The sequence below is a fragment of the Crassostrea angulata genome, chromosome 2 (assembly GCF_025612915.1).
Source record: "Crassostrea angulata isolate pt1a10 chromosome 2, ASM2561291v2, whole genome shotgun sequence".
In the NCBI taxonomy this organism is placed as follows: domain Eukaryota; kingdom Metazoa; phylum Mollusca; class Bivalvia; order Ostreida; family Ostreidae; genus Magallana; species Magallana angulata.
Window position 1 is genome coordinate 1,306,760 of NC_069112.1, and position 14,119 is coordinate 1,320,878.

Here is a 14,119-nt window from a genome sequence, read left to right on the forward strand (position 1 = left end):
TTATTTTGCAAATTATAGTTTTGATTTTAATTATTGACGCTGTAATAGAAAATGCACGACGTTAATTTTTGTCAATTGTTACGTCAGAGTCTCAACTGACGTCATCCTAAGACGTTGACTCCGACGACAATAACAGTGATTTTGAAGAAGCGGCGAAAAAATTAAAATACTTCTAACATTATTCTAACGAATCATTTCACTTAAAATAATTTTTGATAAGTAATTTTTCTGAAATAAAAACGTTAGATGATAACCTGTATCATTAAACATTTTACTTTAAATTTGTGTTTTACAACAGTAATGCGCAATACCCTGCGCAGAGGGCGCAATATTTTAAACACGATACCGACCTTAAGTTCATTTGAGAAGGTTGGGTGTTTCATTTGAAATACAGGTGAAGTTCAGAGGTTAGGATAGTGTGTGATTATGTGTTCTGTGAGCAAATATAAAACGCTGTGATCAACCCAAGATTTTTTGTGAGGGTGGGGGTGAGGGTGGAGGTGGGGTGTTGAGCATGTCTGGTATAAGCTTTCTGGGTACAACAAAAATAGAAGAGATACAAGAAGAAGGTGAGATTTACCCAGACTTGGTCCTTTGATAAAATCCTCACAAAATCAGCCAATCAGTCGATAGCATTCCAAACAGTATTATACAAACAGCCAGTCAGTTTACAGCATTCAAAACAGTTAATTTACAATCAGCCAATCAGTCAATACCATTAGAAAAAGTTTAGAAATGATTAGCCAATCAGATATTGGCATTCATAAATAATTTATAATATAGATGGCTGTAAATGTTAAAAGATTTAAATTTAAAAAACCAAATTAAAAATTAATCGAGTAGGATTTGGGAAAATTCTAGTTATACATTATTCAGCCATTAACAAAGATATGAATTTTTATTGCAAAGGTTTGTAAGTAACATGAAGACGAATGAAAACAAACCTTAACTTCATTTTAAATACAAGACAAAGAGATTTTCACAGATTCATTCTCTACACAAAAAGTCAAAAACTGATAAAGCATCACTTTCTACTCTACTCCGACAGTCAGCCATCATGCGACTTAGTTCTTGGATACATTCTGAGAGTTCACTCTTCGCGCCACAGACAATTGTGATACAGGCGAGGAAAGATTTGCCTACCTTAGATTTCTCCATGACGGAGTCCAGACATTCGAAATACGACAGGTCCGTCACTGGCTCATTGGCACTCTCCAGCATAGATTTCATCATCTACAATAATACAGCATCACAGCATTAAAAAAATACAGCATACTGAGCATAGAGAAGCATTGTACAGCATAGATTCTTACACGGCTCAAATCTTTATAATAAAATACATATCTTTAACATTTTCATTTTCAGTTTGGAGGGAAAGGGCTTAAGAGGAAAGGAGTATAAATCTGAGGAATCCACTACAAATAATGATTTTGCTATGAGGATGAAGGAGTAATTCATCTGTAAAATCAGAAGGATGAAGAGATGTCTTTTAAGGATGAGTTATGTGATTTCTGAATCTTACTTACAACAGTGTCATAAAGCCATACTCCACAACTTCTTTCTCACTCTTATCGTAATAATAGTCTGAGGGCGTTATCACACTCCTTCTCCCCTTGGTTATATAAACTGCATACACATTGGAGGATGTTACTGACCTGTATCTGTCTGAGGGCGTTAACACACTCCTTCTGTCCTTGGTTATATATAAACTACATACACATTGGAGAGTATTACTGACCTGTATCTGTCTGAGGGCGTTATCACACTCCTTTTGTCCTTGGTTATATATACTACATACACATTGGAGGGTGTTACTGACCTGTATCTGTCTGAAGGCGTTATCACACTCCTTCTGTCCTTGGTTATATAAACTACATACACATTGGAGGGTGTTACTGACCTGTATCTGTCTGAGGGCGTTATCACACTCCTTCTGTCCTTGGTTATATAAACTACATACACATTGGAGGGTGTTACTGACCTGTATCTGTCTGAGGGCGTTATCACACTCCTTCTGCCCTTGGTTATATATAAACTACATACACATTGGAGAGTATTACTGACCTGTATCTGTCTGAGGGCGTTATCACACTCCTTCTGCCCTTGGTTATATAAACTACATACACATTGGAGGGTGTTACTGACCTGTATCTGTCTGAGGGCGTTATCACACTCCTTCTGCCCTTGGTTATATAAACTACATACACATTGGAGGGTGTTACTGACCTGTATCTGTCTGAGGGCGTTATCACACTCCTTCTGCCCTTGGTTATATAAACTACATGCACATTGGAGGGTGTTACTGACCTGTATCTGTCTGAGGGCGTTATCACACTCCTTCTGTCCTTGGTTATATATAAACTACATACACATTGGAGGGTGTTACTGACCTGTATCTGTCTGAGGGCGTTATCACACTCCTTCTGCCCTGGAGCCGACACTGTACAGACGTTGATCAGCTGATTAATGCTCTCCGTCACCGCTCTATCAGACAAAATGTAGTAAAAGTTTAAAATATCAAACAATGAAATTGAAACAAAACCCCTAAAATCCTTACTCAATTTAATTATTTCATGCTTTACAAAACTACACATAATTAATGACTCCGGGGCTATAAACTTAACAAAAGTTAAAGATAAAACTCAAACACATTAATGATTAGACTATGTAGAGTAACTCAATGTAATATTGGATTATATAAAGGTAATATTTGAGTGCCTACCTGGCGGCCTGCGAGAGCAGATTCTTGGTGTTGGGAGCGTTTGGATCGGCCGACAGACTTGGCGGCCAGCAGCAGTTTACTGGAAACCATGGAGACGTTCTTCAGTCCGCCCACAATCTGGTTCTGTGTGTCTCCATCCTTGGACAGACCTGGAAACCGACCAATCAAAATCAATCACAGGTACCTACATTCTACAGTAATGTTACACCTTAAGCCTCGCGCCTGTTTTGATCAAACCTTAAATTTTTAGTATCTGATTTTGTTGGAATCTCGCTCTCACTGACCTGCCATGGTGAGTCCAGATTTGATGAACTCTGAGTAAGACGAGCTGTACTCGCGAGATGACTCAGCAAGTTGTTTGGGTGTGCCACGAGATGCGGTGACGATGTCACTGGCGGCCTGGTTGAGATTGACAGCGGCGTTGTTGTTCTCGATCTGGATCTCCTGGAACGTGCGGTCTGTGCTCGGGTACTACAATGTACAGGAACGAAAAATTAAATCAATTCCTAATAATGATGCATAGATGAAGTAAATTTGTTAAGATTACTTTTTATGAGATAAGGATTTCTATGCACATGTGAAGTAATTTAATTCTGAAAGAATGAGAACTATTTCTGTGAAAAAGGTGATTTTTTATGAGCCAAGTTAAAATTTGAGATGAAGCTTTTGTATTGCTGACATAAGGTTGCCTATTCGTTTATTTCTAAGATAGATGTAACTATCTCGGTGGATTCCATTTGACTCCTAATCCACTTATTCTGAGATCAAATCTGCTTCCGACTTAAATTTTGTCTATTTCTGAGATAGACTTTGTCTGCTGAACAGACAGATCTGCGTACCTTGGTGGACGCCAGCTCCTGGCTCGAGTCTGTGATCTGTCTGATGGCGTTATCCATGTCTCTCTGTCTGGGAAGGGCGTTCACACAGCTGTTGAGCGCACTCGACACAGCCTTGGCCACCTGGTTAAGTCTAGCCTGGTTCTCAGGGTTTTCTGGGTCGTTCATGGCTCGCTTCGTCTACTCCAGTAGATGCGTCGACTTGTCCATGACTTCACGGGCGCTGTCGTTCACTTGCCGTCTGACCTTGATGTCTTCTGAGGTTGAGGCGACACTGCGCGTGGCTTCTGTCAGCACGCGGAGGGCGTTTGCGGTGTCCCTGGCTGCTACACCCACGTAATTCTCATTGCCCTGAAAAATCACCATATAGTGGAAATATATTATATAGATAAATGTATAGATAAATAAAATCCAATTCCCTGAGAAATGACCACAGGGAAGAATGTGTGAAGAAAAGTCACAACAGAATGAAATCATGTCATATATATATATTATACTGTTCACAAAAATTACAAAAATGGGAGTAAATACGTTGTTTTTTCATTTGCATCAGTCATCTTGTTTCAATTTTTGCGTATCATATTTTTTGTGATGTCTTATTTTTTTACAACGATCATCTATTACCAAAATATATGAAATGCTCTATATATTCTACAAAATTTCTGTCTCCATTATACATTTATCTGTGTTTACCTGTGAGGCAGCCGTCAGTAGCTGAGCCATCGCCGATCCCACGTCCTTAGAGGTGGAGCCAAGTTTCATGGCCGACGCCTCCACCTGAAATATGTAACAAAATCATGTATCAACTCCATTCCACCATATTACAATAGAAAACCATGATACAATATCAATCTCCCATTTATATAATAATCAAAAAATATCTGACAGTTTACACCCTTTACTTACTTTTTTAGTAATGATCTTATTCACTAAACACATGCTACTATCATTAAATACTCATGACCTTTAACCCTGGCCTGAACATAATACGAATGATCCACTTCACTTTACATATAATCCAATTAACAAATGCACTATGTATACACATGCTACTATTGTAATGAAAATTCCTTTGATTATGTAAATAGAGCAATCAGGGTCAATCAAATATATTCAATCATAAACTATTCCTTGGGTGTGGTTAACTGTCTCAAACGTTTTGATGACCCTGCGATGAGTCAGCAGAATTGACGTAGGGTATAAATAGGAAGCGCGTCTGCGCATAGTAGTTAGTCTGCTGATAGACGCAGAGGAGAGAAGACCTCAGAGAGCAGAGATACAGCGATTATAGTAGGTACGCTTTATGTTTCATTTGCGGGACCCCAAAATACTGCGGTTGGACCATTTGAAACATTACGGTATATCATATAGTCCGGGAGCATAGGCTCAGAAATAAATAAGTTCGGACTAGGTTCAGCACAGGGTCTGAAACGGTGGTCTGAAACAGTGGTTTCAGACCAAGTGTTGTACAAGGATAGCTGAAGGAAAATAATTAGTTATAAATCAGTTAGAATCATCGTGTTTGATTTAATTTGATGAAAAGTGTTTAAGAGTTGATTTTACTCCAATCATTTAAAAACGTAGGAAACGTTTAGGAAAAATTATTATCCGTGGTTTGAACACACATTACACGTTACAAATTTTTGGTGGCAGCGGTGGGATAATTCAAACCAACTTGATTATCTTTTCATTGTGATTAGGTTTATAGCGTTTCAAACTATTGTAGTTTTAGATAGAATTTTGTTTGTTCATATTTACTTTTCATGTTTGAAACAAGTTATTAAGAGATATTCATACAGGTTTAAATAATAAAAATATCATGGATAAGATAGATGAAGAAATCAGTTTTCTTGAGGAGAGAGATAAGGAGCTTTCTAATGAAAGCATGAAGATTAAAGAACACAGGGCACAGTCAACGCCTGGGACTGTGAGAGATTCAGGAATTGGAGCGTCTGGACGTGGTGTAGAACATACCACGGAAGAAAACTATGATTCCAAAGGTGCAAGACCTAAAACTAAGATGTATGCCCAGACAGAAGATTCGTTTGAACTTTACGATAGAAAAGACAGGGTTCAAAAGCAAACATCGTCGATGTATTTAGATACGCCAGACAATATGCCAAGAAATATAACAACTCGTAGAAACAGGGATGTGCCGCAGGCTCGCACGTATGATGAGCAAGGGAATACAGATAAGCCTGGTAAGCTGAAACCAGCAACATACGATGGTTCAACATCATGGGTGGATTATAAATCACATTTTAATGCGTGTGCTTGTTTGAACCATTGGTCCGAGGCTGAAAAGGGAATGTATCTGGCTGTTTCCCTTAGAGGTCAGGCTCAAGGAGTGCTTGGAAACCTGGCTGAAACATTACAGATGAATTTCAGGGCACTATCAAAAGCTCTAGAAGAGAGATTTTCCCCAGCCAACCAAACGGAACTATATAGAGCTCAGCTCAGAGAAAGAAGACAAAAAGCTAGTGAGACGATACCACAGCTCGGACAAGATGTCAGACGATTGACACGGCTGGCCTATCCTACTGCCCCAGCGGATGTTTGTGAAACTCTCGCCAAAGAGTATTTCATTGATGCTCTTACAAGCGCAGACATGCGTCTGAGGATAAAACAATCCAGGCCACATGATCTCAACGATGCTATAAGACACGCAGTAGAGCTTGATGCATTTGTTGGTGCAGAACGTAAAAAGTATGAAGAAACCGGATTTCTAAGAGAAGTTGGGGATCAAATTAAGCCTGAACCAAAGCGGGAAAGTTTGGAGGAAACTGTCGGTTCAATGAAGGAGATATTGGTTAAACTGCAGAAAGAAATTAATGATTTGAAACATGAACAGAAGGGATCTCCTAGAACCGACAATGTGCCAGTAAATCCTATGAAGTGTTACAATTGCGGCAAACCTGGTCATATAAAGAGAAATTGCAGACTTAACCAGTCAAACAGAAAAAATGATCAGAAGTTTCCAGTACTGAACAAGAACAAAGTTGACTAACCTGGTGAAAGGAAAACCGGCAGCTCCGGACATTTCAAAAAGGCAACGCTTGGAATAAGAAAACCAATTGCAACACGTGGGTACCAAGGAAGCATTGGCGTTCAAAGAAATGCTAATGAACCAGGAATGTATGTCAGAGGAAACATAAATGATATTCCTGCCATGACGTTAGTTGATACAGGGGCTACAGTTACACTAGTGTCTCGGGAAAAGTTTGAAGCGATAAATAAAAAGTGTAAAATTGAATTAGCTGAAACGAATCAAAGTATTCTATCAGCGTCTGGTACGCCTCTTCAAATTTACGGTAAAGCACTTGTCAAATTTAAGTTTGGCAACAAAATATTATATCAGACAACACTGGTTGCTGACATGAGTGTTCTGGGCCTTGATTGTTTGAAGACTAACAAGGGCATAATTAATTTGCAGGACAGAACACTGACCTTAGGAGATGAAACTCACTCACTAGAGTTTGAGGGGAGAATTGGATGCTTTAGAATTGTAGCACTTGAAACTGTATCCATACCATCCAAAATGGAAATTGTTACAAAAGGAAAAGTTGTAGTTCCAGAGAACGAAGAGATGCACTTAGATGTTGGAGTAGTGGAACCAGCAGAAACGTTTTTGAGTTCTGGCAGAGGATTGGTTGGAAGAACAGTAGTGAAAGGTAGTTCTACTGTTCCAGTAAGACTCTTTAATCCGTCTGACAACAATGTACTAGTAATCATCCACACTGGAACAACGGTTGGGCAATTGTCACCCATAGACCGTATAATAGAGGAAAATTACCAAGCTACAATGGGAGTTGAGAAACTGCCTGAGCATTTAGAGGAGTTGTATAGAAGGACTAGCCAGAATATGAGCAAGACAGAAGCAGGTGCAGTCAAAACACTCCTGATAAAGTATGCTAATCTATTTACAAAATCCGATAAAGACATGGGAAGAACAGGACTTGCTAAACATAGCATTGACACCGGTGATCACAAACCCATCAAGGAAGCTCCTAGACGACTCCCAGAACACATGAATACAGAAGTAGAAAAGCATGTGAAGGAAATGTTGGAAAACAAGATAATAGAACCCTCAAACAGTCCTTGGGCTTCTAGAGTGGTGCTTGTGAAAAAGAAGGATGGTTCTACACGATTTTGTGTAGACTATAGGCGTTTGAATGCTATAACTGAAAAAGACGCCTATCCAATTCCACGCATTGATGAGACCTTGGACCAACTGGCAGGGTGTAAATGGTTTTCAACCCTCGATTTACACTCAGGCTATTGGCAGATTGAGATGGAGCCAAAAGACAAAGCCAAGACAGCATTCATCACTCGAAATGGGCTATATCAATTCAATGTCATGCCTTTCGGGCTGTGTAACGCCCCAGCAACGTTCGAGAGGCTAATGGAGTTAACATTACAAGGGTTGCACTGGGACATTTGTCTCATCTATTTAGATGATGTCATTGTATATGCAAAGACATTTGATGAAATGAAGACTAATTTGTCGAGAGTTTTCGACAAACTTGCAGCAGCTGGACTAAAACTGAAGGCGAAAAAGTGCGCGCTATTTTCACGAAGTGTTGATTACCTAGGACATGTTGTGTCTGAACATGGTATTTCCACAGACCCAAACAAGACCGAAGTTATTAAGAAATGGCCCCAACCTTGTAATGTAACAGAACTAAGATCCTTCATTGGTTTCTGTAGCTATTATCGTAAATTCGTTCCAAACTTTGCAGTTTTGGCGAAACCATTACATGCTTTGACAGAGAAGGGAACAAAATTCATTTGGTCTAGCGATTGTCAAAAGTCGTTTGAAACTTTGCGAAATAGGTTAATCAGTGCACCCATTCTAGCACACCCAGACTTCACAGAACCATTTATTTTGGACACTGATGCCAGCGACATGGCTATGGGCGCTGTATTGTCACAAATACAAGATGGGGAAGAGAAAGTGATTTGCTATGCAAGTCGCTGTTTAAGCAAAGCAGAACGAAAATATTGTGTCACACGTAAGGAACTTCTGGCCATCGTCCATTTTGTGAAACATTTCAGACATTATTTGTACGGAAAGCCATTCTTAATTAGAACAGACCATAGTTCATTACGATGGTTATTGAACAAGAGAGATTCTGAAGGTCAACTTGCTAGATGGATCGAAACACTTTCCTCTTATGAATTCGAAATTCAACACAGACCAGGAAAAATGCACACGAATGCAGATGCTTTGAGCCGAATGCCATGTAGACAATGTGGAAAGGATAACTGCAATGGCAAAAACCTTATTAGCAAAGGGCAATTTAGATCAGTCTTCGAAGAAAAGTATACAGCCAGCACGTCAGTGCAAGAAAGTCAAGAAGCAGATAAAGACATAGCTTTAGTCAAGTCTTGGCTAGAAGCAAATGAGAGACCATTGTTCGAAGATATAAGAAGTGCAGGATATTTTCTGAAATCACTATGGAGTCAATGGAAGAGACTGAAACTAGTAAATGGAATTGTATGTAGACAATGGACAGTGTTCGAGACAAATGACGAAATACTCCAGCAAGTTATTCCTCTTTCTGACAGAAGAACGATTTTGAGACTATGTCATGATGAAAGAAACTCGGGACATCTTGGAGTGCATAAAACGTTGGCAAGAGTTAGGCAAAGGTTCTACTGGCCTGGGTTGCAACAAGATGTTAGACAATATGTCACAGGCTGTGATATTTGTATGAAGCGGAAGAATCCAAACAAGAAAAAGATAGCACCGATGCAGATAGTTCCATCAGGAATGCCTTTAGAGCGCATAGCAGCTGATATTCTCGGCGAACTTCCAGTTACAGAAAATGGCAACAGATATATTTTAGTAGTCTCAGACTACTTTACCAAGTGGACGGAGGCTTTTCCTATGCCAAACATAGAGGCTAAGACCGTGGCTAAATTGATTGTAGAGGAAGTTATTGTAAGGCTTGGGACACCTAAAATAATACATTCTGACCAAGGCAGGCAATTTGAATGTGAACTTTTTAGGGAAGTGTGTAAACTTTTAAACATTCAGAAAACGAGAACCACTGCCTACCATCCCCAGTCTGATGGGATGGTAGAAAGGTTCAACCGAACCTTAACAAGTATGCTTAGCGCATACGTACAGGGAAATCAAAGAGATTGGGACACACATATTCCCTATATTATGATGGCATATAGGTCAGCTGAGCATGAATCGACAGGTTTTTCACCTAACATGCTTATGCTAGGAAGAGAAACGTCTTTGCCATTGGATTTGCAGTTTGAGATGCCGGAGCCTCTAAAAGAAATGAGTCCAAATGAATGGGCTTGGACTCTTAGAGAGAGAATAGAGAGAACTCACAGTTTTGTTCGTCAATACACAGAAGCTGCTATGAATAGACAGAAAAACTATCATGACATGAAGATGTCTTGGGAGAAGTTCAAACCAGGGGACCAAGTTTTTGTTTATTTTCCACAAAAGAAAATAGGTTGTTCTCCGAAACTCACTTCATTTTGGCGCGGGCCATTTGAAGTCCTTGAAAAATGGTCCGATGTTCTCTACGCTGTTAACTGTGGAAGAAAAGGAGAAAGGCAGATCATACATTGTGATCGTTTACGCAAAAAGAGGGATCAAACTCTCAGAGGAGAGGATACTGGATTAATTACCGAGCTGTTAGACAGTTATACTGAAACAGATGAAGGAGAGCAAGAAACTGATAAGATTGTAGAGAGTGTTGATGAACTTGTCGAGTCTACCAGGCCTAAAAGAAAATGTGGCCGTCCGAAGTGGTTAGAGGACTATGAGTCCTATTAAGTTGTGTAAAACTTTATTATTAAGTAATAAACCTCTTTATTTTTTTTTTTTATTATTTTGTAGAAAATGCTGAACCTGAAAGTTACAAAGGCTAAAATTAGAAATCATTGTCCATTGTGTGAAGGTGAAGTTGTTGATAACCAATGGCCTGAACATTTGATGAGGTGCACGGGAGGCAAGTTTCCTTGCAAAACGTGTGGAAAATTATTCAAGAAGAAGGAATATTTGATCAGACATGAGAAGAAATTCCATGAGAAAGAATCAGTCAATCAGAATGACAATGGTGTTGACAGCGGCGATGAAGGGTGGCTTACACAGGACCCAGGTGATTTGCTTGGACAGGTATCCAGTACAGATGACAGTTCCAGTGACGAGGGAGTCGAGTCATGTGAAGAAAATTCAGAGGGGATCAAAGAGCAGTCTCAAGTAGCGTCAAATGAAGATAAGGGTGAAAGTGAGAAAAAGAAGCATAGTGCGAAACCAGAGAGCCGTAGTCCTTTGGAAAAGGGTAGAGTTGTGCGAAAGCGTACAGAACCAGCTCCAGTGTTTGCACCAAAGAGGTCAACACCATTGGTTTCAACCCAAAGCAGCGGGGTCTGCACATCTTCCGTTCCGAAGTTCAGTTTCGGAAAGACGTACAAGTCGTCGAGCACACAGACGGAGAATCAGTCTGGTGATGGACAAAAGAGAGTTTTGAAGAAGCGGAAGTTGCACAAAGTCGTGTCAACCTACACCAAGGATGACAAGCAGGTTGAAGAAATTGTGGAAGAGGAAGAATTCGAGTACATGGAATGAAAGACATTGATTGATATGAACAGGCAGAAACCTGTTATGCTTCTAAAACATTTTGTTTTGTTGAATAACTTTATCGAAAATGTATTATAAAAAAAAAAGAGAGTTCGTATTTGGTTTTACTTCATATGCAGGGTCGCATATATTTCGGAGGCGTGGGTAATGTAATGAAAATTCCTTTGATTATGTAAATAGAGCAATCAGGGTCAATCAAATATATTCAATCATAAACTATTCCTTGGGTGTGGTTAACTGTCTCAAACGTTTTGATGACCCTGCGATGAGTCAGCAGAATTGACGTAGGGTATAAATAGGAAGCGCGTCTGCGCATAGTAGTTAGTCTGCTGATAGACGCAGAGGAGAGAAGACCTCAGAGAGCAGAGATACAGCGATTATAGTAGGTACGCTTTATGTTTCATTTGCGGGACCCCAAAATACTGCGGTTGGACCATTTGAAACATTACGGTATATCATATAGTCCGGGAGCATAGGCTCAGAAATAAATAAGTTCGGACTAGGTTCAGCACAGGGTCTGAAACGGTGGTCTGAAACAGTGGTTTCAGACCAAGTGTTGTACAAGGATAGCTGAAGGAAAATAATTAGTTATAAATCAGTTAGAATCATCGTGTTTGATTTAATTTGATGAAAAGTGTTTAAGAGTTGATTTTACTCCAATCATTTAAAAACGTAGGAAACGTTTAGGAAAAATTATTATCCGTGGTTTGAACACACATTACACGTTACACTATCATTGAGTATTCATGACCTTTAACCCTTGTCCTGACTATAAAATCACCATGACCTTTTCCTCTTGGCCTTACCGTTTCACCGGGTAGTGGCACAAGGTTACTGCTGTTGGCAGCTCTGCGGTACTCCTCCAGCTCGCGGTCGAGTTCGGTCAGCTGATCAAGCGAAGCGTCAACCTCCAGTGAGATACACATCTCCTCTGCCTTCCCTGAGGCGGTTCTCAGCTCCGCGAGCGCGGTGGTCATTGTCTTCACTGTCTGGTTCATGTTCATGCTTGCAGCTTGATCTCCAACCGTTGGGGCTGCGGTGTTTGCAGCGGATACCAGCTGACTGGCAGGCTGTCAGAAGAAATGTGGCCAGTGAACCGAGATGTGAAACTAGTGTCTATCATAATAGCTATGCACATCATATTATTTTGATAAAATAAATAAAATAAGTTAAATATAGCACAGAAACCTTAGTTTTAAGACATTTTCCTTTCTCCCCCAAACACTGCAGCGAGATTTTACAGACATTGTACTACAATGTTTGATTTTTTTTCTTGCCAAATGGTCTCCCTTACAATTTGTACTTTATACCTGTATAAATTCCTTGCTGGCATTGATCAGTTGTAGCTGGGCTGTAGCGCTGTCCTGGTTTGTCTCAGATCCCCGGAATCCTTGGATCAACAGAGGCAGCTGTTCATTCATGATCTGTAGAAGGAGAACAACATGTGATAGTCTCAGCCAATAAAATACAACAATACAAGGAGGACACACTATTATTTCCTTAGCCAATCATATATGGTTTTACAAACACTACAGTCTTAATCAGCCAATCATACAGCAGTATTTGGAAGACACAATACAATATTCTTAGACAATTAGACAATACTTTAATACTCTGGGGGAACAGAAAGAATGCAGATACAACGCTTAGTCATAGAACACAACAGGAAGATTTGACCCCGCGACCTTTTGCCAATCAGTTATAACCCAGCATTTATCAGTGTTTCAACATTCAGTGTGTCTTGTTTGTCATCTAACAACTTCTGTAATAAGAATTATGGTATGATAAGTGTCCCCTGTTTACCTGGCATTGTTGAGACAATTACAGCAGGATTTAAACCAAGAACCTTTAGCTTACTGGCCAATCTACTACACCTCCCATAGCTAAGTGTTTCCACCATTATGTAAATTGAATTGAGACTTCTTTTATTGATAAGAATTATGGAATGATGTCCCCATCACTGCTTACCTGGCATTGTTGAGTCAGTTGATGTTCCGAGGTTTTGTTAGTGTTGGATTTGTTAGCGTTCTTTGAGGCGTTAATCAGCTGTGTGGTGGCTGAGGCGATGCGACGCGCGGCGTTCTACAAATCATAGATATAATCTTTTAAAGCCCAATTACATATTAAATAACGATTGTAAAATACTCGTTTTACAATCCAATTACATTTCAAAGCATGGTTGTAACCATAATACACCTAAATGACTCAAGTAAAGTCTCATCACAAAACATGGTTGTAATATCAAGCCATCATGTCGTATATCATTTACTGCAATTAAATTACAGGTTCTAGAGATAATTAAACGACACTTAATGAGTCTCTGACCTCTAGCCTCCTGATGAGTTTCCTTTTGAGGGCGTTGCTGGCGGCGATATTTGTGGCAGCCCGGAGATCCTCTGTAGCGCCTCGTAGTCTCTTCTGCTGCTCCGAGTCGTTCGGACTCGACGCACAGTCCTGTAATATTAGAATATAACACTTTACTGAAATTGAATGAACATAATACAGCTGTCAACTGTGATATACAACTCTGTATCAAATATAACATTTGACTTTACAAATGTTTAACTTGATATTGCATTCTACAGTTTCAGCTGCTTTATCTTTACCATCATATGCTCTGCGGCCTACAAATGTCTACATAACCAGAAGCACAGTATACTATAATACTTCCCATCTCATTTTTCAATGCACACAACTTTTCCTTACCTTGGCAGCTTCCACCATGTTCGCGGTGGCATCAGCGAGTAGTCTGGCGGCAGCCAGGAGCCGCTTCTGCATGTCCGAGTCAGAGTGGCCCTCAGCTTCTCCCTTGATGGCCCCAACCAATGAAGAGGTCGCCTGAAAACAACAGATATCAAGGTCAAAAAAATTATATCATAAACAAGTAAATATATTGAAACAGTCAACAGTCTTAAATTTCTGAGCCATGTAGGTGCTAACCCAATCTAGCAT

At 39.8% G+C, this 14,119-nt stretch overlaps 1 protein-coding gene and 1 pseudogene across 2 annotated transcripts in view; both read right to left on the minus strand.

Annotated features, from left to right (window-relative positions):
• The window catches only part of LOC128171382 (uncharacterized), a 194,975-nt gene that overhangs the window by 55,515 nt on the left and 125,341 nt on the right, over positions 1-14,119 (minus strand). The gene's annotated exons all lie outside the window — the stretch shown is intronic.
• On the minus strand, positions 980-13,996 carry LOC128171900 (talin-2-like; annotated as a pseudogene).